This window comes from Cuculus canorus, chromosome 7, assembly GCF_017976375.1.
Source record: "Cuculus canorus isolate bCucCan1 chromosome 7, bCucCan1.pri, whole genome shotgun sequence".
Taxonomy (NCBI): domain Eukaryota; kingdom Metazoa; phylum Chordata; class Aves; order Cuculiformes; family Cuculidae; genus Cuculus; species Cuculus canorus.
In genome coordinates this window covers 25,511,651-25,534,629 of record NC_071407.1, presented here as the reverse complement: position 1 = coordinate 25,534,629, position 22,979 = coordinate 25,511,651, and the positions used below count along the sequence as shown (strand labels likewise).

Sequence of the window (22,979 nt, the reverse complement as noted above, 5' to 3'; positions counted from 1 at the left end):
CAGATGTGCTGAGGGTTGTGTTCTTCCCAAGCCGAACACTCCTTCTCCACTTTAGGAGTCTTTGAAAATTAAAGCACTGTCGCATGGACAAGAGGAAAATGACTACAACTAAGGAAATTTACCTAGGTGCATTTTGAAGTAAGCTGCTGGAAAGAACTTATATCAAATAAAAAAAACCTTCAGTGGTTCCTAAGTGTTTAATAAAATCAAATTGTTTACAACCTCAGTATCCATTTTCCTGTTAACTGATAACTCGGGTTATGACACTCATAAACAATGGCATAATCTAGCCAACAGATTGGGAATTCCTCTTTTATCTAAGCCAAGTATCCAGCAGTTTGAGATTCTAAATTCAAAGTGTATTTGTTAACATTACACAGTACTATGAGGCTTACAGTTAAGATACAGGTTTTTAAAATGCAAGATATGACCTTACCAAAGTCATTGCAACTAATTAAAGATATGACGTGGAGACACTAAAGGGAAACAAAGTAGTCATGAGGGGATGGGACAGGTAGAAAGCATCCAGTTATGTAAATACTGAGTCAAGGACAATTGCAAACCTGAACTGATTAAGCTTTCTCTGAACAACATCTTTTCAATTTATTGATCTATTTTGCCAGGCAAAACCACCACAAATATCACATAATTTAAAAAAATGATCACGGTTAGGAGTTTCATTTTTCTGAGCTGCATGCAGTTTGACTTTCACTTGTGTATGATGGTTGTATTTATTTCCCAGCTTTTCTAGAAAATAAAAGCTGACTGCATACTCAGGCCCAAAGAAAAAAATCATACATGAAATGTATATAGATTATATAACACAAAAATAATCTAAAATAGGGATGAATTGGGTAATAACATATACCTAAGTTTATGTTCCTCTGTGCATCTTCTCTCAGTGCTTCCTCGTACGTACACAAGATTTAACATTCAGTAGTATAGAGAGATCTTCAAGGAAGGGATGGACTTGCATTCCTTGCTCAAGCCTGCTCTGTGTTAAGAATCTCTGCTGGTTGCAATATTGTTTGTAGAGGGAATCTACGAAAATCTCTGTGAAGATCTGACATATACGATGGGAATACAAACAAACATGAAATTCTGCTTATATGTCCACACCTCCCCTTTAAGGTACAGTGCAAATTCATGCTTCAGTAAACTCTGGCTCTTTTTTGACTCAGATAAATCGACGTTACGCCTCTACTCTTGCCAGATATCTGTGGGTTCCACTAAAGGGCCTGCCAGACCCACACAGCAAAGGCTCCATGTGACAGAAACATGAGACCTGCAGGGTGAAAAGAGATTTTCATGCTTTTTCTGTTTCTCTGTACATTTCCTCTTTAAACTCCTGTTATTCCCTTTTCTTTCCTCTGTGCCTGTTAGCACCTCAGCTCAGCCTGCTTCCCGAGCGTTAGCTGTCCCAGGAGGCAGGAGGCAGTATTTTCCCACCAGCAAGGTACATACTGACAACCTTAATCCTTCCAGTGTTCTGGGGGTGAAGATTATACATGCTGAAAATAGCTGGGTAGAAGAAGAAGGTTTGTCTTTCAGGATTAGCAGAATAGCAACCCCTATTGCTATGCAATTGTTTAAGGACTAGGGAGTGCCGGAGTTTAGGGCCAAGTTTTTAAAGGTATTCTAAGAGTTCAGCTTCCAGTGAATACAGACACCTGAAGGCATTTTAAAAGCCAGATCCTAGACCTTTAAGATAACCAAAACAAAAAAAATAATGGAAAGGACATACCAATTTTTTAAAGCATGGCCCTTGAAAATGCTGGATGTAAGATATATCAGGTATTAAACCAGAGCTAAACTTCATCTTAGCCAAAAGGGCGCTTGCCTGTATTCAGTTTTGAGTAACATCTGTATCTCATTGGCACTCATAGCCCATACAATGACCTTTTAAAAATTCATTTGTAACATTTCCTTTTATGTAAGTGGGAGAAAACTTTGGCCCAGATGCTGTCTTTAGAGGAGTGCATTTGTTCTATAGAAAGAAGGAAGATAGTAGGAAGCACCTCACGAGGCCAGAGTTACTATTCAAAAGAAAACAGAGCGGCTGTGTTATTTAAAAGGTATAAAAATCTCTTTAGGATATCAAAAGCAAGTTCTTTTCACAGAGAACTAGTCTTAAAGAAACAGCTGGATGTAAGCCTAAGGCATCGTGGTACGCTGCATACGTGTGAAATTTGGGATAAAAAATAAATGAAGAAAATAAATAAAAACTAACGGAGTTGATTACTGAAAAGGGTTTTGTTTTTATTATGGAAAGAATGTGTGCTCCTAGTCCTGACTGGCAACTGAAAGGTTACAGAAATAGCAGAGCAACTGTCACTGATGTCTAGAAGAGCGTACAATATTTTGTGGCATTTTGGAAAGGCTTTTCTTTCCCAGCTGGTCTTAAGTGATACAAAATACAAAGTACTTTGGACTTTAATCATTCCAGCGAAGAAGAGAAGAGTTGGAAGAGTTTAATACCTAACTCTTAATCTAGCTGCTCTCTGTTCTCAGGATGCAGGGAAATGGCTGTTTCAATCTAATAATTTTTCCATTTTGAAATTCTGTCTCTCAGAGCAACAAAACAACAGCGTTTTCTGCTCAGTCACAAAATGAGATTTCAAGAAATGCAATAGCAAATCTTGGAGGGTGAATATTAAAGCCACCTTCTTCTCTGTACAGCCAGAGCTGCAGTCAAACGTGCAGGTGTTCTGCTGACAGTGCCTTCATGCTGGCTCCAAGTGACAGCAAGCAAAATAATGTAAGAAGTATCTGTAGGCCTGTCATGTGCTAATATTCTTTTGATAATGTGAACTGTTAATCCTAACCCAGGTAAAGAGAAGAAAAGAAATTGGGTTCTTATCTTAAAGAGTCCACATTGGCCAGATGAACACTTCAAGGTCATCCAGTATCGCTATAAACAAAATAAAGCTATTGGCGCTATTATGCTGCTAAAATCCCATATGGCTGACAACGTTTTCACCAAACACAACCAATTTATTTTTGTTTTAAGCTTTAATTAAGTATTATAGATTGAAGTGAAGTAATTAATAACTTTAAAGTATACTGACCTGCAGAGAGCCAATACCTCAATCAGGTGAGGCCCAGGGAAAGGAAATGCATGAAGTGAAATAAAACAATTTGTTCCCGTCTCTCCTAGTAAATCAAAGAAAAGAATTTTTATATTAATTGGCAGTGAGTCTATGTCTGGTCTGACTGCTGACACAGTTAGCCATGACAATAAAAAACATTTCTGTGGGAAGTGAAAATGCAGTTTGAATGTTAATAATGCCTTCATTTTCTGTCCAGATTGATTAGTTTGAATAAAATTCAAGCAGCAATGGCCCTGCCCCAATTGCTTATCTCGGGAAAATCACAGAAAACAAGTAACATGAGTTACTAATGCACATAATTGACTATCTATAATGGGAGTTCCATTTCAGAGACAGTTCTCGAGAAAACATAATGGTGATTATGTGGGAAATCATTGCAGAACAAGTTTCAAATTCTGAACATTTTTGCATTCCAAATTGCTTGCATTTATCACAGACAGAATTTGCTTAGCAAAGGTGGTATGGAAAAAGGTATTTAGTGCAATCCAGAAAGTAAAATTAAAATTACTTGCCCTATGTCATAAAAAAATTAAAGTATTCAGACCATATTTTAAAAAAATAAACAGACAGTATAGCCTGGCTCTTTCTCCCAAACCAACATTCAAAACCTCAAATGAGTAAGCATAATTCAGTTAAATCTCTCCAAAATCTGACTTGGTTTGCTGGTACATGCAAAAGCCAATATTGGTGAGCCAAGTCTGTGTATTAGGTTTGCAATTCATTATAAAACTTTGAGCACCACGTCTTTCAAATATGTTTAACCTATTTATATTTCCATTTTCCAAACAGCTGAGGAGATATTCCCTTATTAAAAGCAGTATTTTTGATCTCCCGACACTGAAAACCTCAATTTCAATATTTTCTTAATACGTTAAATGTGAATGACCGCTCCTCATAAGTTCAGAGTATTAAGTATACTTATAGATTTGTTAAAGACCCCATAGTTCATTTGAGTTCTTATTAATCTGGAATAAAAAGAGCTTAATATCATCTATAACCTACTAATAATTCCTATTACAGCACCCGAATTCTTGTTTCCATGTAACAAATGTTTTCAAACACTGAGGCCTAATGGGTAAAATAAATCATTGGGTACTTGCTGTTTATTCTGTCCTGCAGGAAAAAGTAGTTCTTCAAAGTATGACTGCATCTGACACAGATGTGCCCAGTAGGTTTGGCAAGAAGAGTTGAACATACAAAGTCTAGAAATTTAATTTCTTAGTCAAAAGTGAAATAGATGCTCCAAAATGACAGCGTTCGTACCTTGAAACTATGAAAATCAACCACTTTGCTCTTCCTTAGGGTTAAGTAATACTGCGTGTACAAACATCATAGATGAAGAATCTGAAAGAAAAAAAATCTTTAGAAATTGGAATAGAAAAGGATGGCATGCAGAATTTGCAGATAAAGCCCCAGTACCCATGTAGGGAAACAGGAATTAAAAGGGAAGTGATCCTTATTGTAAAAGGCATAAAAACTAATAGATTATTTAAATTTCTTTGTGCTGAAATTGGTCCTAGATATTGGATTTTCAAATGTTTTGTCCTCACCGTCTCTTGGGGCTGATCATTAATGTGGCACTGCTGCGTACTTGGAATGTTGAATTATGACCTACTGCAGAAACAGGACATTTGGCATCACAATTTCATAAAATACAGATTCGTATACCTGAACAATTAAGTGGAATTTTTCCAAATGAATCCAGAGGAGATTTTTTTAATAAAAAAATCAAATGATGAGTCATTTATCTCTGACTGCCCTTGGAAACATACACCCTATTTTTTAAGTTGTTCATATTAATAAGAACTTAAAATACACCAAAGAAGAGCCTTTTCACTTATTTGGATGGATATTGTGGCACATTAGAGGAGGAACAGGGGGTTATTCACACAGCAGTTATTTTCCAGTAAGCTAAACTCTTCTGGGAACAAGCCCAGGGTCCTCCCTGTTGAGCAACTCCTACATAATTCCTTTGCTTCAGAAAGAGAGTAATGATTTAGTTCCAGTGTCCTTCTCAAGATAAATGAAAGGCTGGACACTTGGCCAGTTTTTCAAATGAACAACACATAACATTAGTCTCAGAAGGACAGTAAAGAAACAAATCACGATAGTCAGAGAGGGCAGAGATGTCACAAACAAAAAAACCCCATCAGACTGAGAGCAGAGAACACTGATAACCCACCACTGTTTAGAGGTAACATTTAGATTTACTCTTTCCAACACAGGAGAGAAAAGTGTAGAAAACAATCAAAGCAATATCTTATTGCATCGATATTGGAAAAATCAGAAGAATCCATAAGCCTGGATCTTCAAGCAGACTTACCACAGCATTGCTATAGTTAAGCAGAATTGTGTTGTCTTCACACTTGCTGAGGACTTCTTGGAGTTGAATGCTTCAACTTTAGGAAGTGATATGCATCAAGAAAGACTCAACAGGCTTTCTTATGGGCAAGGCTGCCAAAATTTAGGCAGCTTGCTGAAAACCCTGGGGGCCAAGTTTGAAAGGCTTGGGGGTGCCAGGGCAGGGAAAGAGCAATCACCTGCCTAACAACCTACCTGAAATCCAAGTTACAGAGAAGGGAGGCAGCAGCTGCAAGGACCCAAAGAGCTTTCTGATAGCAATTTCTAAAAACTAGTTCTTTTATTTTAGCAACTGTTTTGACTGACCCAAACCAGACACTCTCCAGCATGATATTAATCCTCAGTATATGCATTAACAGACAGAAAAAACTCCTTAGGACAAATAATAGATGCTCACCAAAAATAAGACACCAGAATCCTGTCAGACTATTAGACTTTCCAGTCACAGTCACGAGAAAAGATGATCACTTGAAGTTCTTCAAAGGATTGCTCAAGAACTTCCTAGAAGGTAGCCTTCCCAGCAAAGCTAGAATTTTCACACAAGCGTTTATCTTTTACATTTGGGTTTACTATTTTGGCCCTCGATCAAGTGCTTGGAAAGTCTAAAGGCTAGTGCACTGCCACTACTCCATTTTAGAAAGCAGAATAAATAGCCAGGTATGCAATGAATTATTTTCTTGAGGTATAAAGAGTGGATGCTTAAAACCCTCACACCTCACAGCATCCTTTCTTTGGTATAACCAATAACTTATTCATGCCTCCACCACTTATAAGAGTAATGCAGTTATCCAGGACAAGTGCCAATATAATCCTTATAGCACACACTTAAAAATCTATAATGCACAAAGCATTTCAAATCTCTGACACTGAAATATTATTTATCACACATAAAATATTTCTGCATATACAGATATTTAAACGCTACACAATTAAAAAAATATATCTATTTTTCCTTGATACACTCTGTGGAAATGAAACCTTGCACGACATGCTAGTTTTGCATTAGTAGAAGTTTGCATTTCATACAAACAGGCCATATCAATTCTTTTTCTCTGAAGCAGTTATTGCTAGGAGTTCATTTGCACAGCATTTGAACACAGTAAATAACTCAAGCAGGCTCTTGTCAACATGCATTAACACCTTTTACTGCTGCGTTTATAAGGGCATTTTCTCCCCCTCTCTCTCTCTACAGCATCTGTATTGAAGTTCATTGTTCTACAAGTTGTATTGATGTTGCTGTGCAAAGTTCAGACTTAGCAAAGCTGCTTATCTGCATACTGCAATACTCTAAGTAGCTGCCTATTGATTTTCACTTCTCCTTTAAAACCATTGTGGCTTCTTCCCATATTTTTCTTAAACACTCAATGTAAAGGACTAGAAGATAGTACACAGACACACGGTTTTTCAAAGAAACTTATAAAGTCTTAAGACTAGTTAACCCCACATCAAGAGAAATACATTTCCTTGTGTTTATTGAAGAAAATAAAATAAATTCAATATCTTAAATGAAATCTCCTTTATTTATCAAAGAAATGAAAATTCAGAAGGACATCATGAATTAATATATCACCTTCTAACCAATATCACGTAAAAATAGTTGATTCCCCCTCCCCCCCATTTAAGGAAATTGTAGAAATACAGTAGCCTTACCACCATTTCTGGACATAAGCATTTTAAAAGGCACATATTAGAACCATTCAATTATGAAGACAGACAGCAGTACTTTTAGCAAGACCTTCCTAGCAAGCCATTTAAGATATATTGCACATCGATGCCCAGAATCCTATCATATATCTTCAGCATGGACAATATGTCTGCAAAAATGCTTTAGTTTCACGACAATTTCTCAAACTCTATCCACGGCTTTAATAATTTCCCCGTTTTTAAAAGATATCAGCTATTTTGGCCTTCAGAGTCCTGTCATTTTATTTAAAAGTTAATTTTTAAAAATGGCAGCATTATTGCCACATATCTCTTAGCAGATAGTAATCTTTAGAATTATGCTTTCTTTAATGCTTATCTCAATAGTCATCAAAAAGATACGAACATTTGGAAAGATGAACTTCAGCCTTTATTGCTTCTGATAATTGTATAGGCAGGCATTTCTCCAACAGGTAACATTAACCTACTGTCTTCTTTCAGTTGTCAGACACTGCTCCTGATCTGATATCTTACCGTGCATTTATTACTTTCTGGTAGACTAGGCACTTTTTTACATTATAAGATGCATACTGTATTTAGTAACTTTCTGAAGCTTTTAATTTGGTTGCTTTTTAGTGCTGGTAGACTAGATACACCACCAAAATTTTCATCTTGAATACCACAAAATGACTCGCTCTGTCCAAAAAAAGACCAGTGGTGAACATTACCAGCAGTTTTTCTCATGATCAAATAATAGTTTAGGTTGGAAGGGACCTTAAAGATCATATAGTTTCAGCCCCCCTACCATAGGTGGGGACACCTCCTACTGGATCAGGGTGCTCAAAGCCTCATCCAACCTGGCCTTGAACACCTCAAGCAGTGGGACATCCATGACTTCTCAGAGCAACCAATTCCAGGGCCTCGCCACCCTCACAGGAAAATATTTCTTCCTAATAGCTTATCTAAATTTACTCTTTTTCTGCTTAAACCCATTCCCCCTTGTCCCGTTCCTGCACTCCCTGATAAAGAGCCCCTCCCCAGCTTTCCTATTTGATAGGAAAGCCCTATTTGATCAGCAGGCAAAACTCAGGTCCTTATTCTGGTGCCTGGTCAATTCAGTTGTGTTTTGTCATTTGGATGGTTTCTCAGTTTCATGTATGCTTTTGAAAAAAAAACAACTGTACAAATTGTAATGAAATTCGAACCTGCTGACAGGTTTTATTACAAAACCTACATTTGGGCCCTTTAAAAACTTTCTCTATGATCCCAGGCTGAGTGACCGTAAGCAGATTTATGATTTTGGGTGGAAACGATGCTGAACTCGGACGGTTTGTATCTTTTAATGTGAAACCAGGAAAATCGCAGCAATTTTGAATGCCTTTTATTCTGTACTCTTCAAAAGGGTCAAACATGAAAGTCAAAGGAGGGGCAGGGAAAGTAAAGAAAGACAAAAGACTACATAAATCTCTGGAAACAAAGTGGTATTTTTGGCTTTCTTCAAAAATAAGTAGAAGGATTTACACAGCTGGAATACTCAAGAGTTGCAGTAGGTTGCAATTTTAACTGCATTTACTCTTGATTTTAGTTAGAGAGTCGTTTTTCCTTATGGTCTTCTGCCTCAAATGACCAAAACAATCACTACAAGCTTCTGTTATCAATGCGATGTGCAGGCTGCTTTTGCCTAAGCGCACAGAACATTACTATTTAAGACTGCTACAGAGCATTAAAGCTGTACTTTTCTCAGGGAAGATGATGGCCCTTTCACCACTGATATATACCCAGCCATGGAATCAATACACATGATACAGGAGATGAGATTTTTGAGGGCAGAAGGAAAATGGAGTGATTACACAGTGCAAAGGCAAACACTGAAGAGAAAGCCATGGAGCATAAAATGCAGGAGGAGTACAAAGAAAACGGTGGACACAAAAGGCTGGAAAATTCTGGGAGTAGAAAAAGGAGTCTATTGTGGGTGGTGAAGATAATCACAAATGATGATTGTAAATAGAGACATGCTGCTAGAGAAGGCAAGCTAGAAGGTTCAAATAGTGATCCACAAGAAGCTTGTCTTCAACATGTACTGCAGAGGAGGCTGGCAAGAAGCCGCATAGTATGCATGCATTGCATCATTTACTTCAACTGAGAAGATGTGATCAAAGTCTTCACCTGCCGCATAATTAAGATGCTGGCTCTCATGAATAAGCAGTGGTTTCAAATATTTTCTAATTCTTAGTAATATTCACTGCAGTGATTCTAGATATTTTTCTTAGCCATGTATATGTCTAGTCTTTTGCTGGAATAGCTGCACTAATATTCCATTTTGAAGTGGAAGCAATTTACTATTCCTTTCCCATTAAACAGCAAGTCATGAACCCTATAGAGAAATCTTTGAAGGGCTTTTTTTCTCTATAAGCTCCTCCAATAGTTTAGTGCAAAAAAAAAAAATTAGAATCTGTAAATGTGTCTTAAAAAAGAGCATTTTGATTAGTCTGCAAAAATTCTCATTATCATTTTAAATAGTTGAAGAAAAAATAAATAAATCCACGTTTTTAGACACTTATCTCTACTGGTGGCTACGAGCAATGGTGTTATTCCCACCACTCCACTAGGAGCAATAGCCTGTTCCCTTCATGAACCAAATCATGTCCAGTTTGATGAAGATATCTCAGATAACTACTGCTGTAAAAACATATCAAATAATAAAGTAATAATAATATAATGTTTGTTGATGACTACAGAATAGTATTGAGGCTCTTTTATACGGTTGATTTGTTAGACTTTTGATGGATTAGTTTGATTTCTGTGAATTGCTAGATCTTGCAGATTCAGACATATTTCTCTAGCTAAAAAGTAGATATGAAAATCAAACATTCTGAGTTTGACAGGAGGGCATAATTTTCTATTAGCTTTTTAGCAATGTTGAGAGAATCCATACAGAGATCAGACTTCTGATTCAGCATTTCATTTTCACTTCCGAGCGAACCACAGTTTTGTCTGGGAGTAGTTTTCAACTAGTTTTCAACTTAAACGTTAGCAGGAAGAATAAAGAACAAAATATAAAATGGAAGAAAAGGCTAAACATAACCCTGAAGGGATCTGCTAAATGTGGTATGATCATAAAAATCCCACCCCCCAATCAACAGTAGTAGATACAATTTCTGGCTAAACATAATATTTTCTACTCTATTGCCCATAACTATCAACTCGTGGTCATGCTGCTTTGGATTTGAAAGCACTCACCAGAAAGATTTTCTGTACAAGAATAAATCCTGGACTTCGCATGCACTCAGCTAGGGCAGCCAAAATAATCCCCTTAAGGAGAAGAACTAGGACATGGGTCCATGACAAACAACATCTAGTGTAGAAATCAGAGCAAATCGAGAGCGAGAGAAGGAGAAAGGCATCAGCATCCATAGCAAGCTGTAAGTGTTCTTATTGATTGGAAAATCAAAAGGTGAATTGCTCAATGAGAACAGCAGTTAATCTATAAAATAGTGATGTGGTTCTGTTGCAACATGAAGATTACAAAAATTCTTTTAAGGGGAGAAAGTTTATTAAACCAGATAGAAGTACACTAATGTTGAAAGCAAATCTAACTTGATTGTGGCACAAATAGGTATATCTAGCTGTAGCCATCACATAAAAAAAATTTACAATTTGATACTTCTACAAAAATAGATCTGTGATTTTAGCCTATGGTTCTGTACTACTGAACATTCTATGCTGGTTTTCCCTCGCATAACTACCTATTGTTTCTGAAGTTAATAAATTTCCAAAATGTCTAAGTGAGCCTACATCTCGATGACGTTCTCAAATTCTAGTTATTCAGATTGCTTTTGAAATTATGATTTAACTCCTACACTTTTTTGACTCTTTTTTTCCCCCCAAACTATCACGTGATGACTACTTCTATGATTATCTAAAACATTAAATTATTTCAGTTTGCTTCAATTTGATTTTTTTCAGTGCTGCCTGGAACGCTAGGGTCACAATCACACTAGCACTGTGGAATAAAGCCTAGTTTCTGTAATAACATTTTTCCCTTTGTGCTGATTTTACCCGATATTGTGAAATCTCAACATCCAACAATTCAAAACACTGAAACTTTTAAGATGAAGCACATACATTTTTAACAGAACTTTTATTTTACACCTTTACTACTGATGAAAAAATTTTTATTTCTGTGGTCTCAGTCTATAGAAATAAACTATGTTTTTAGTATATATCAATTTATGGGAAAATACAAAACCGAAATACAATTCAGAAGACTGAATGTTTTTCAGGACTACGAAAACCACAGCAAGACAAATTCAACTGAAACACAGAAAGTATTTCCATCATCTCTGGCTTCATAAAGCCTAGTTCGTTATTCAGGAGCACACAAGGATAATCAGACCATTTCTGTGTACATGCTGTAGTAAATATTCAGCCCCTTTTGACTGCTTGCATTCTCTCTTGCACTGAAAATAATTGTGATCAAAAATGATCAGTACTAGAAAGTAGGGAGATAAATGTAGATATTTTACACTGACTTAGTTAAACTGTACTTAACCCTTGCCCCCATCTTAAGCAAACACTGGCAAAACATTAAGAGAAAAAATTTTGAAACTGTAACTTCTCCTGATTCTCGGAGTTACATCCACACAGAAAAGAAGCATTTAATTATGCTTAATTACATCTCTCTTTCTCATGTATACACACACGTATGTATAACAGTATAGATTCAATTTGGAATACTTCTGATTTATAAACTTGTCTTATCTAATTTACAGAACCACAGAATTGTTTAGATTGGAAAAGACCTCTAAGATCATCAAGTCCAACCATAAACCTAACACTGCCAAGTCCTCTACTAAGCCATGTCCCCAAGCACAACATCCATGTCTTTTAAATTCTTCCAAGGATGGTGACTCACCCGCTTCCCTGGGCAGTGTGCTCCAGAGCTTGACAACAACTTTAGTGAAGTTAATTATTCCTAATATCCAGTCTAAACCTCCCTTGGCACAACTTGAAGCCATTTCCTCTCATCTTATCACTTGTTACGTGGGAGAAGTAAGAAGAAGTAAGAACCTCATTCCAGGGAGTTGTAGAAAGCAATAATGCCACTCCTCATCCTCCTCTTCTCCAGACTAACCAGCCCCAGCCCAGGCCCCTCAGCTGCTCCCCATAACCCTTGTTCTCCAGACTCTTCACCAGCTTCGTTGCCCTCCTCTGGACAAGTTCCAGCCCCTCAATGTCCTTCTTGTAGCGAGAGGCCCAGAACTGAACACAAGATTCAATGTGTGGCCTCGTGAGCATGGAGTACAGAGGCATGAGCCCTTCCCTGCTCCTGCTGGCCACATCGTTCCTGATCCAAGCCAGGATGCTGTCGGCCTTCATGGCCACCTGAGCCACTGCTAACTCATGTTCAGCTATGAGCCACCACCCGAGGTCCTTTCCCACCAGGCAGCTTCTCAGCCACTCTTCCTCAAGCGTGACGCATTGCTTGGGGTTGTTGTGACCCAAGTGCAGGACCTGACACTAAGCCTTGTTGAACCTTATCCCACTGGCCTTGGCCCATTGCTCCAGCCTGTCCAGATCCCTCTGCAAAGTGTTCCTGTCCTCAAGCAGTTCAGCACTCCCCCTCCCAACTTGGTGTTATCTGCAAACTTGGTGAGAGTGCGCACTATCCCTTCCTTTTATTTAATATGATGTTTTACAGCACAGGAATCCTGACTTCCTATGTCTGCATACAGCTGCTGCCAAATACACGCCCTAATTATCCTATTTCTGCATTATCTATCAGCATAATATAAATTTAATACTATTATTGAAACCATCACCAGTAAAGAGTTCCTTCTTTTTGCAATCAGCGTGATACCAAATCACAATACACATGTGGATTTTATCTATTAGCACCCATAGATTTTGTTGTTCCACAGAAACAAAATAAAAGAGAGTGGTCTATGCTTTTTCAAGATCATATCCAAGAAGGGCATTCAAGAAGTTAACACCCCAAGTAACAATTTGACCACAGATGCCTCCATACTCCTACATGAAACATTGTGCAGATTCAAGAGCCACTGGGGATGCATCTGTGTGATAGATACTTTTTTTTCAAGAGAATATATAGCTGTTTTAACTCTAACAACATAACACAGGATTGAAGTTGCCAGTTCTGTTCCATGGCAGCATTGTTAGTTAGCAGCCTTAGGTCTGATCAGCTAATTCGAACGCTCTTGGCTGCAGCTTGAAAAGAACAAGGGAGGACACAATGAAACAGAGGACACTTAAAATAAATCTTGGCTGCTGCGGTGGCTGAGGAAAGAGTTACAGCACTTTATCACATACCCTTTGTACAATGTTAAATCTAAATTAATTAAATAAATCAGTTGATGAAATCACCCTATAAATGTGACAGCACATCATAATTCACCGCAGCTGCAAGAGCAAGGAGCAGATGGAAGACGCTGGATTTTTCTTTGCGCTCAAGTGCCATTTTGCTGATTCCATTCTATTTCTTTTAAGATTACTACAAGTGCATGTGTACAAAGGGCCTGATTCTGCAGCTGCTTCTTGCACAGTACATCACTGTCAGGAAACTTTCAGTGAAAACAAAGCAGCTGCAGAACTGTACCTTGCACATTTTGCTCACTCATGGGAGGAAAATCCTGGCCGGTACTACAGTGGTGAAAGTGAGAACAAAAGTTGGCTTTAGGTTTAACTGTAGTCCATTAGCAAGTGAAATGATTCTCCCTGTTGTCTTCTCATTATGCACTGTACATTAAACAGGGTTCTTTTAATAAGGGTAATTGTTTCCTGTGAAGTTCAGACTTCAATACCAACAAGCAACGTGCATTTGGCTCATCACAGGCAGTGTCTCAAACAGCACACTACATGGTTTAGGCTAGCTAGACCTCAAAATTCTTAATTCAGCTTTACACCATGCAAAGCAAACAAAGAAGAAGGGAAAATATTAAATAAAAAAGATTTTGAATAGTTAATATATCCCAAATTGAAGTGACTTGGAAATTATTTCGGGGACAAGTTATAGCTCTGCATAATTTGGAGCTGCCAGCCAGGCTCCCAAGAGCAGGCTGACCACCTCGGCCAGGAGCCTACACAAGTGGATTTATAGTGCATGGAGCTGTGTGCTGCTCACAGAGCCTCTGGCAGCTTGCTGAAAACTGCCACAGATGCTTTGCCTCATGCTTTATTCTTTAAGTCACAATGCAGTAATGTGGGAAAATGAGAGGGTGATGGGCAACTCTTGGTCTCTATTTTCATCTTCAGATTCCCAGGGAAAAAAATGACATAGTGCAAAGCAATGTGCATATTGTCCTCATCAGGACAGTCCTGATGTCCTCATACATGCTGCTCCCTGGCCACTGGAGGGACAGAAATGCTGAAGTCTCAAGCAAGGGTAATTTACAGCAACTTGTAGTCTCACCCAAACATGCCAAAGGCCATATAAATCTTTCAGTACACTTTGCTGGAATTGCTTTTTACAGTTTTTTTTCAGTTCTCTCTGGAAACTTTCATCAAGCTCTAATGAGTGGCAAAGACAATCTCCAAAACATGAGCCAGATGAGAAGGGAAGACCAGGGAACCTGGAAAATGCCCACACCTAGGTACCATGATTTGACAAATGGAAATGAATCCTGTAGAGTACAGGCTGAGTCTGCTAGAAGGTTGGGACTCATCTCCCCTTCTTGCTTAAAACTGACCTTAGAAATGAGGATTAACAGTGGTGGTTAATATTTTAAACATTCTCATGTGCATCTGCCCAAACACTAAATACCAGAGACATTAAAAGACAGAGAAAACAACCGTGTTTCACTGAGAGCACTGCTTGGTGGTGGTGGCACGCATGGGCAGATCACAAGCTGTAGGGGGAAGAGATGGGCATTTCTTTTTCCACTGGGGTGCCTGGACATGGTAGCTGTACTGTGCCTCCCACTATTCCAGTCTGCATCTTCGCTGTTTATAGACAGAACCATACAAAGAGAGATAATACATCCATCCTGGGGTGAGCACCAATCATGATCAGAATCAGCCTTAAAATTTAAGTTTCCTGAAGCCAGTCTAATAGAACAGGGTCAGTAAAGACCTGAAAAAGTTACATAGAATCATAGAACAGTTTGAGTTGGAAGAGACCATAAAGATCATCCAATTACAACCCTCCAGCCACGGACAAGAACATCTTCCACTGAATGAGGTTGCTCAAAGCCCCATCCAATCTGGCCTTGAACACCTCCAAGGAGGAGGCAGCCACGAAGATTACTCTACCTTCACATTTCATCATCTACCATGCTTTTAAACTTGGTTTTGAAAGCTTAAGGATTCTGTACACCATTACACCTGTCATTCAGTAGCTTGTCATTATTTCTTCCTATTCTGTTATTTGTTAGGCATATTTGAAGTCTTAGACTTTCAGAAGTCTAAAACCAACCCTTAATCACTTAAAGATCAAGAGTGAATTTTAATTGACACTAACATTGCAGCCTCAGAACTACAAACCACGGATCCAGAACATTTGCTTTAATATTAATTTTCAGATCTCATAAAGCTACTGGATAATTGCAGCCTATTTATATTGGAAGTTGAATAGTTATTTTATTTCTCTTTAACCCTGGTAGTCCGCAGCCTATTCATCATGATCATAGTACACTCAAGAGAAAGTGAAACTGCTTAACAAAACCAACAGTTATGTGGTCTAGATAAGAGACCTTAATGATTGCTTCTATAAGAGAATTCTAAACTTCATCAGTTTCAGAGAAACACAATAAATATTTTCCTTCCCACTCTGTTTATTTTTCTTTTTTTATGAAGGGTGGAGACTAATGCTAATTTTTATTTGCATGAATAGCCTAAAAATAAGAAAAGATTGTGAGTGAAATGGTTGATACTGACCTGCTGAAATGATCCACTGTCATGTTCTAAGAATGATTACAATGGTTTTGAAATCACACATCTTGGGTGGGATACAACTGAGAGGGAAGAGTACAGATGTTCTGTAATTGGAGAACTAACAGAAATATTGTATCCAAGAGTTCCCTCTCTTAGCTGCTAACCTGCAAACTAGAAAGTGTACAAGAATGGGCTGGAAAGGTAACTAATTTTAATGGAGAGGTAAAACTAGGGGGTTTGTTGCTGTAGGATTGTTTGGGGTATTTTTGGGATGCGGTGGTTTGGGGGGGGTTATGACGTTGCTAGTTTGGGTATTTGTTTGTTCTAATGCGGGGATGAGATTTTGCTTGTTTGTTTTCTGTTCTATTGTTCTCTATTTTTAAATGCTGATTAAAATTAGGCTCTTTTCCATTTTGGAGGAAAAAAAATTGAAAATGCTTTTATTCTTTTTAGAAATATTTAATATTCAAATAGGTTAAATGTGGTCCTCAGTACAATTGCTCTTAGTATACAGGTAAAGAGTTGTTTAAAAATTAAATATTTTAATACAGAGCAGACTTCTGATCTTGGCTTCCTGACCTTAAACTTGAGATCACAGGACTGATACAGATTGCATTGCTCTTGAGACATGATATGGAATAGCTCAACTAGCAATGATACAGTTATTCAAAAAATTGCAGTATCGTTGCACAAAGCCTCAAGGTGCTTGAGTGAACCAAAAAATATCTTTCTGACTTGGGTAAATACTATGTGAATATGCCAACAATGTGCAGATATTTACATCAATGCAAAGTTAACCACTGACCTATATGCCAAAGCCATTTCATGTTGATTTGTGATAAAACCAGAAAGAACAATAAATATAATACCACATACAACTAATAAAGTCATCATCTTGAGTAAAAAAAAAAAAAAAAAAAAAGCAGCAAAAATAGATCTGCTTCTATTAGAGAAGAGTCCAAGCAGCATAATTTAGGCATCCTTTGAAGAGGAGTCCTCAAAAAGCACCAGTGGAATAACAGGGGGATTGAGGTTTGACTGTCTGCATTATACTAATCCCTAAATTACTTAGTTACTGTTAACAACTGTCATGCTGCACGTAAGAGCAACTTTTTGCACAGAAGAAGTAGGAGTTTCCCATGTACATTTGTAACAGAAAAAAGGAAAAACTAATGGCCAGCTGTGACTGTGGGATCCTGGGAACAGTTGCTCAGTTTTAACTTTCTGTCCCTAAACCATGACATAATAATACATCCACTGATGACAGGAGATTTCAGAAACGGATAGACTACCTTGAGAAATGGGGTGGGGGGTGGAATTCTGTTTCTCATGTTTCAATGGTGATTTTATCCAAGAGTAGTAGGTGATTTGAGATCTTGCCCTCTAACCCTTTCATCCTGCCATTGTGACAGACGGGAATCACAGAGCACTGGGTCTTTATTTTACAAGTATTGAAAAAAAACCTGAAGAGAGCTGATAAATCCTGAGCATGGCTTTTGTTCCAGAGCTGTCCTCCTACTCTGGTGCAGAAAAGCTTTATAGTAGGCTTCCTTCGTGATCCATAATATCAATTTTAGTTTTTTTAAATACCTCATCCAACAGTTTCAAATTAAGCAAAGAACACTGTACCTAAGAAATGTCTTAATATGATGAGTAGCTAGAAATCTATCACCTTAAGATTTACACAATACAGTTTGAACTCATTCTCACCTATCGTTGCCAGAAATGCTAACTATCTTATTAACATTGCATACATCTACTCATCAGTATGACAGAAAAACAACACAATCATATTTACAGCAAGAGTCACAGCTGTGGGTGTCCCTTACAAAATGAAATTAGTTTTGATTTTGTGTCATGACAATGTTCATTAATGACATGTGCTCTAAAAGGGCAAGATCAGACAGATCCATGAATCACTGCAACAACAAAATATGAATATATTTCTTAGGGTTCACACGCCTCTCTCCTCTATCTGACTTCTCACGTCTATTAGATGGTCTTCAATATTCAGCTGCTGGAATTTTACAGTCTCTGCCCCTCAAAGGAATATAAGGATGATACAATACATAGATATATTAAACAATCAATAACAGCTCAACAGACACTGTCGACCATGTGAATAAAAGTGCTACCCGGATGGATAATATGATAAAACCTTAAAAAAAATCAAAAAAAACCCACACAACAAAAACTGTTAATGGTCCTGTACATTCCCATATTTTTTAACTCAGCATAGAAATAATTCCACTATTGGTAATCAGCTTTCTCTGAGAAAACTCTAAGAATTGGCAACGCAAGTTTAAAATGCTTTATTTTGGAAAAACAATTCCGCTGTCTTCTGAGAAGCCAGTATCTGAAAATAAATTTACCTAAGTTGTAAGATATTTGAGGTAAAGTGTAATTTTGTTCTGCATCTGCAAAATGTCTGATAAATTCTTGGGAAATGCATAAAAATAAGAATTACTATTATTTTTTAACTTCTCGAGCAAAATTGGAACATTTTAAAATCCAGAGAAATGTAATTATCTATATAATGGTGCAATAACAACAATTAAGTAGTTCATAAAGAGCAGAAATTGACATGTGAACCATCAATATTGAAACACTGAGAAACTAATCTTCATAGGAACATTGGAGGCTACAGGCTAGAGACCTGCATTAAAAAGTTGCAGTTTAGTTACGCATAAAAAAGAAAATAAAGTTTAAATAAAATAATTATAAAAAGATCCTTTGATGCTTATTGGATTTTACACACAGAATTTTTCTCCCACCATGTGTAAAAGAGATTGCGGACAGCTGGTACAAAATGGAAGGAAGGAAACATCAGAATTTTCTTCACCAAAGGCTTTTTCTTATTTTCTTACTTTAATATATATTAGAATAAAGAGTGCATTAGTTGAATGAATGAGTGTATTTAAAGGATATCTTCCTGACTTTTTCTCTCATTTTAAAAAACAAATTTCATAATTTTAACAAACCAACAGAATTTGCTTTCCATAGCTGACCTTAGACACAAACTGGATTGGCCGAATCCCTGAGAAATTGGTTTTAAGAGTAAAGGGAAACTGAGACATTAAGTCATAACTTTCTAGATTCTTCTAGTTAATTCCTTTGCTACTGAGAATATAGAATATTTACAGAATATTATTAGAATATTTCTCTGTAGGAAAACTCATAAGAGATGGTAGGAAAAGCCACATGAGTTTATGGTTGGAATCACTTTTTATTTCTTAGCAAAATAACCTCAGAGGTCATTATTTCTCTTGTATATCAGCCCACTCTTTAAAGCATCAGGTAAGCTAGAATTCTAGTTTGTTTCTCATTGTTCAAGAGGCAAGTGGAAGGTGCTTAACCATGCTCCATTCTTCAATCTGTGTAAAAGTTAACAGGAAAAACTGCTGTCTCTTCAGTGAGGTTCATAGAAAATCTTTCATTTCAAATATCCTGTGTAATTACCATTACTGATACTAAAGATGTAGTAAAAAAAGATGTTTCATTTTACTTGAGACAGACACCAATAAATAGTAGTTTGTTAGATGTATCTATGTATCTATACACATAGGAACACACATTTCTCAAATTATATACAGCTTAAAAAAAGAACACATATGGTAAAGAGTCATGACTTCAATTTTATGCTGAAAAAGAACAAAAATGCTAAACTTGATATGCTAAAAGGCTTAGGAAGAAGGCTGGCACATAGGCCAAAAGATACTCTCCCAAACTTGAAGAGGATTGCAAACACAAAAGCAGTCAGTGTACACCCAGCCATCCCTTCCTCCTCCGCAGGTAAAGGAGAGATGGTAATATTCCAGTCTCAGAACAGCTAATGTTCTCTACTTACCTAATAAGACTTCATGCAAGAGGTAATCGCTACTGCTCAGTAGCGGTGGATGGACTAAAGAACGAGGTAGCTGTGCTGGAAGGTTGTGCTGTCCCAGCCGAGCCACCATATTTCATGGCTTCCTTTGGCAAATGAGACAGAAAAATCTGTTTAGAGGGTGAGAAACTCCTTCAAGCAGGCATGCTGCAGACTCCAACTGCAGAGCCACTAGGAAGCTTCTTGTAGGAGATAAAGCACCGGCACAGCAATAACCCTTCAAAATAAGGGAAGAATGACAGAAGAGGAATGTATGACAGCCTCTGGGGCTGTTTCACGTATGTGCTGGTCAGTACGAAGTCCACTGAAGTCAACTGATATTTATAAGCATAATACAAAAATAAATGGGATGAGCATTACTTCTCCTAAGGATGTAGTTACATGTTCATTTATCTTGGTGACAATGCTTGTTAAATAGGTCTCGGGACATTCTTGTCCTGCCAAGTGTTTATTTCTACCATTTAGCACTGCAACGCAAAATACTTCTTAGCACTGGCACTGAAAAATGTTTGTGTAAACAACTACGTATGTATACATGCTCACGCAAAAAGCTACATGACATGAAAGAGAAAATAGCCTGCTAAAACAATTCCAAAGAAAAATTACTATCTTTAGCAATAGCAAATAATTAAAAAAATGACAAACCCAAATGCAAAATAGTCCCCAGCAAAAGTACAAAGAACCTTTTCTATTGAACAATGGTTAAGGGTAGTTTTTGGAGGATAATCTAAAAATACATGGCTAGCTTCCTCTGACAGGCTACGTTTTCAATTTCACACATTATGTGAGCTTGTGGATCAATGGCTCAGAAATTTTCCTGCTCACTCTAGTCAATTGTGCCCTGCAGTCTTGTTATGCTATGGCTGGGCAGGCACCCAATTCCCAGCTTGCCACCTCCCTGACAGATGTTATTTCCAGGGATGTTGATAGCTTCTAAAGAAAATGTCAAATTAAGAGCACTCGGTGGTGGCCGTCTTAACCCAAAACAAGTTGACAGAAAGAATTGGAAACTAAGGTGATCCAACAGTCAATCCAGAATGAAGAAAGCATGCGGAGAAGAGAGCAGCCAAGGTGGGCAACAGGCATCCTACAAAGCCCAGGTCCTACAATGTGCAGTGCAGGAGAAGCTCCTCACCCCTCCTCAGAGCCATGGATCGCTCCCCAGTCCAAAAACTGTTTGAAAGAGAGAGGATCTCCAGGGAAAATTACAGCTTCTTTCTTGCTCCAGTCAGCTGTGCCAAAGCAGGAAGCCTGGGGCCCTGAAAGCATACGAGGCTTTGAGGCGAAAGACGAGTACTTGTGATGTGTGTGACACAGTCAGGGTTGGTGGGCCCTTGTCACTGGCATTTCTGTGCCTTATACCACTGAGCCTATAAACTGCTAATTAATAAAAGCAATAAGAACAAAATAAGGTGAAAACTCTGAAGAAATAAACAACCAACTTTTATAAAGACTAAATAAGACTTAATCGTATACTTAAATTGCAGTGAAGGGCCAAACACGTTTAGGACTTTTATCCCTTTTATTCAATTCACCAGGAATTAGACTTTGACTTTAAAGTAACCATGATTGTTATGGCAGCTATTTGACATTCAACTAATATTTAGAAAGTGATTATTACGGGTTGCCCAGAGGGATTGTGGCTGCCCCATCCCTGGAGGTGTTCAAGGCCAGGTTTGGTGAGGTTATGAGCAACCTGATCCAGTGGGAGGTGTCCCTGCCTATTGCTGGGTGGCTGGAACTGGATGATCTTTAAGACACCTTCCAACCCAAACCACTGAAAAATTCTACTATTTGGTTGTTCTTTCACTAAATGACCTAAAAGGCACTGTCGTCACTTCCGTTCTGATGGATCATGTCAAGTTCAGGAGGAAAAGCTTTCTAGGAGTTCACCTCCTGTATGATGCCAATGACAGAGGGAAAGTCAATTTTCCAAAAGAGGAGGTGGAGAAAGATGGCTAACACAGAAACGCCTGGAAGCACAGAAATGCCTGGAAGCACAGAGCCACGACTGAGGAGGAGCCACACTTCGCAATTTTAAACCCAGAGTCAGAAATTCATACTCTGAAACACTTCCTTTCTGCATTAAGCAAATGTATCAAACAGACTGTTGTTGCCAAGTCAGACACAATATACCCATGCAGCAAAGAGGTCCTGAATGGTGGCAGCAGAGACACCACCACAGCTGCTTTTAGAGATACAACCAGAGTCACAGCCTCTGTGAAACTTCTTTCAGACTCTGCCCAGCTCTTTATAAAGGCATACCATGTCTGCAAGCTGTGTCTTTTTTTCTGCTTAGATGACTACTGTGTTTGCCAGCTTGCAAAGATGCAGTGGAATTGATTTTAGTTTTGCACTTAATGGCTGTGACGCGAGTGGCACCTGCACACTGCAGAGCAGAGCTCCCCTGGCACTGACCTTTGGCCACAGCATTCACAGCTCTACATGGATTTCAGCAACCTACTTATTTGTGGAACGGATTATTAGATGATTACTATGGAAATAAGGGACAGTAGCAGAATATTAGCATAATAAAATATAAGCCAATATATACAGCAGTTACTTGTGGAAATATAATTTCCAGTCAGGCAACTATATAGCAATACAAACAAAACAAAACATAGACAGTCTCTCCCCTGATAAATATTTAGACTTTGAATCTTCTGGAAAATTACATTAGGGTTTTTGGTTGGGTTTTTTTTTTCCGTAGAATACTGCCAGCTTGCTTCTCTACACACACAGAGGCTTATAGCTCTTACTTTTCCCTGACAGCCTACTAGCTGAATATCAAACAATCAGTGTTGATTGAGTTTATAAAAATTGAGTTCTTCATCTTCTAATCAATATTTTTGTGGAATTGCAACACTATAAATTTTCTTGGCCATTTACTTTATTCCCCTTCCCATACAAACTAACCCTTCCCAACTGGTAGTTAGGAGTGTAACCTATTCGCACATTAAAATGATCTATTACACAAATCCCCAGTGTGCTGTTTTCTGTAATAGATGTTTAAGTACTATACTTTATATGCACACACAAATGCACACGAATGGATAAATCACTGAAATCTTTTAGAGGTTCATCCCATTGAAACT

At 37.9% G+C, this 22,979-nt stretch overlaps 1 long non-coding RNA gene across 1 annotated transcript in view; it reads right to left on the bottom strand.

Annotated features, from left to right (window-relative positions):
- Nucleotides 1–874: 874 nt before the first annotated feature.
- The window catches only part of LOC128852724 (uncharacterized), a 29,970-nt gene continuing 7,865 nt past the window's right edge, over nucleotides 875–22,979 (bottom strand). Inside the window, exons 4-6 of the long non-coding RNA XR_008450734.1 lie at nucleotides 4,374–4,454; nucleotides 3,069–3,153; nucleotides 875–1,285 (exon numbers count right to left, since the gene is read on the bottom strand). This is a non-coding gene — a long non-coding RNA (uncharacterized LOC128852724). The remainder of the gene's footprint in view (nucleotides 1,286–3,068; nucleotides 3,154–4,373; nucleotides 4,455–22,979) is intronic.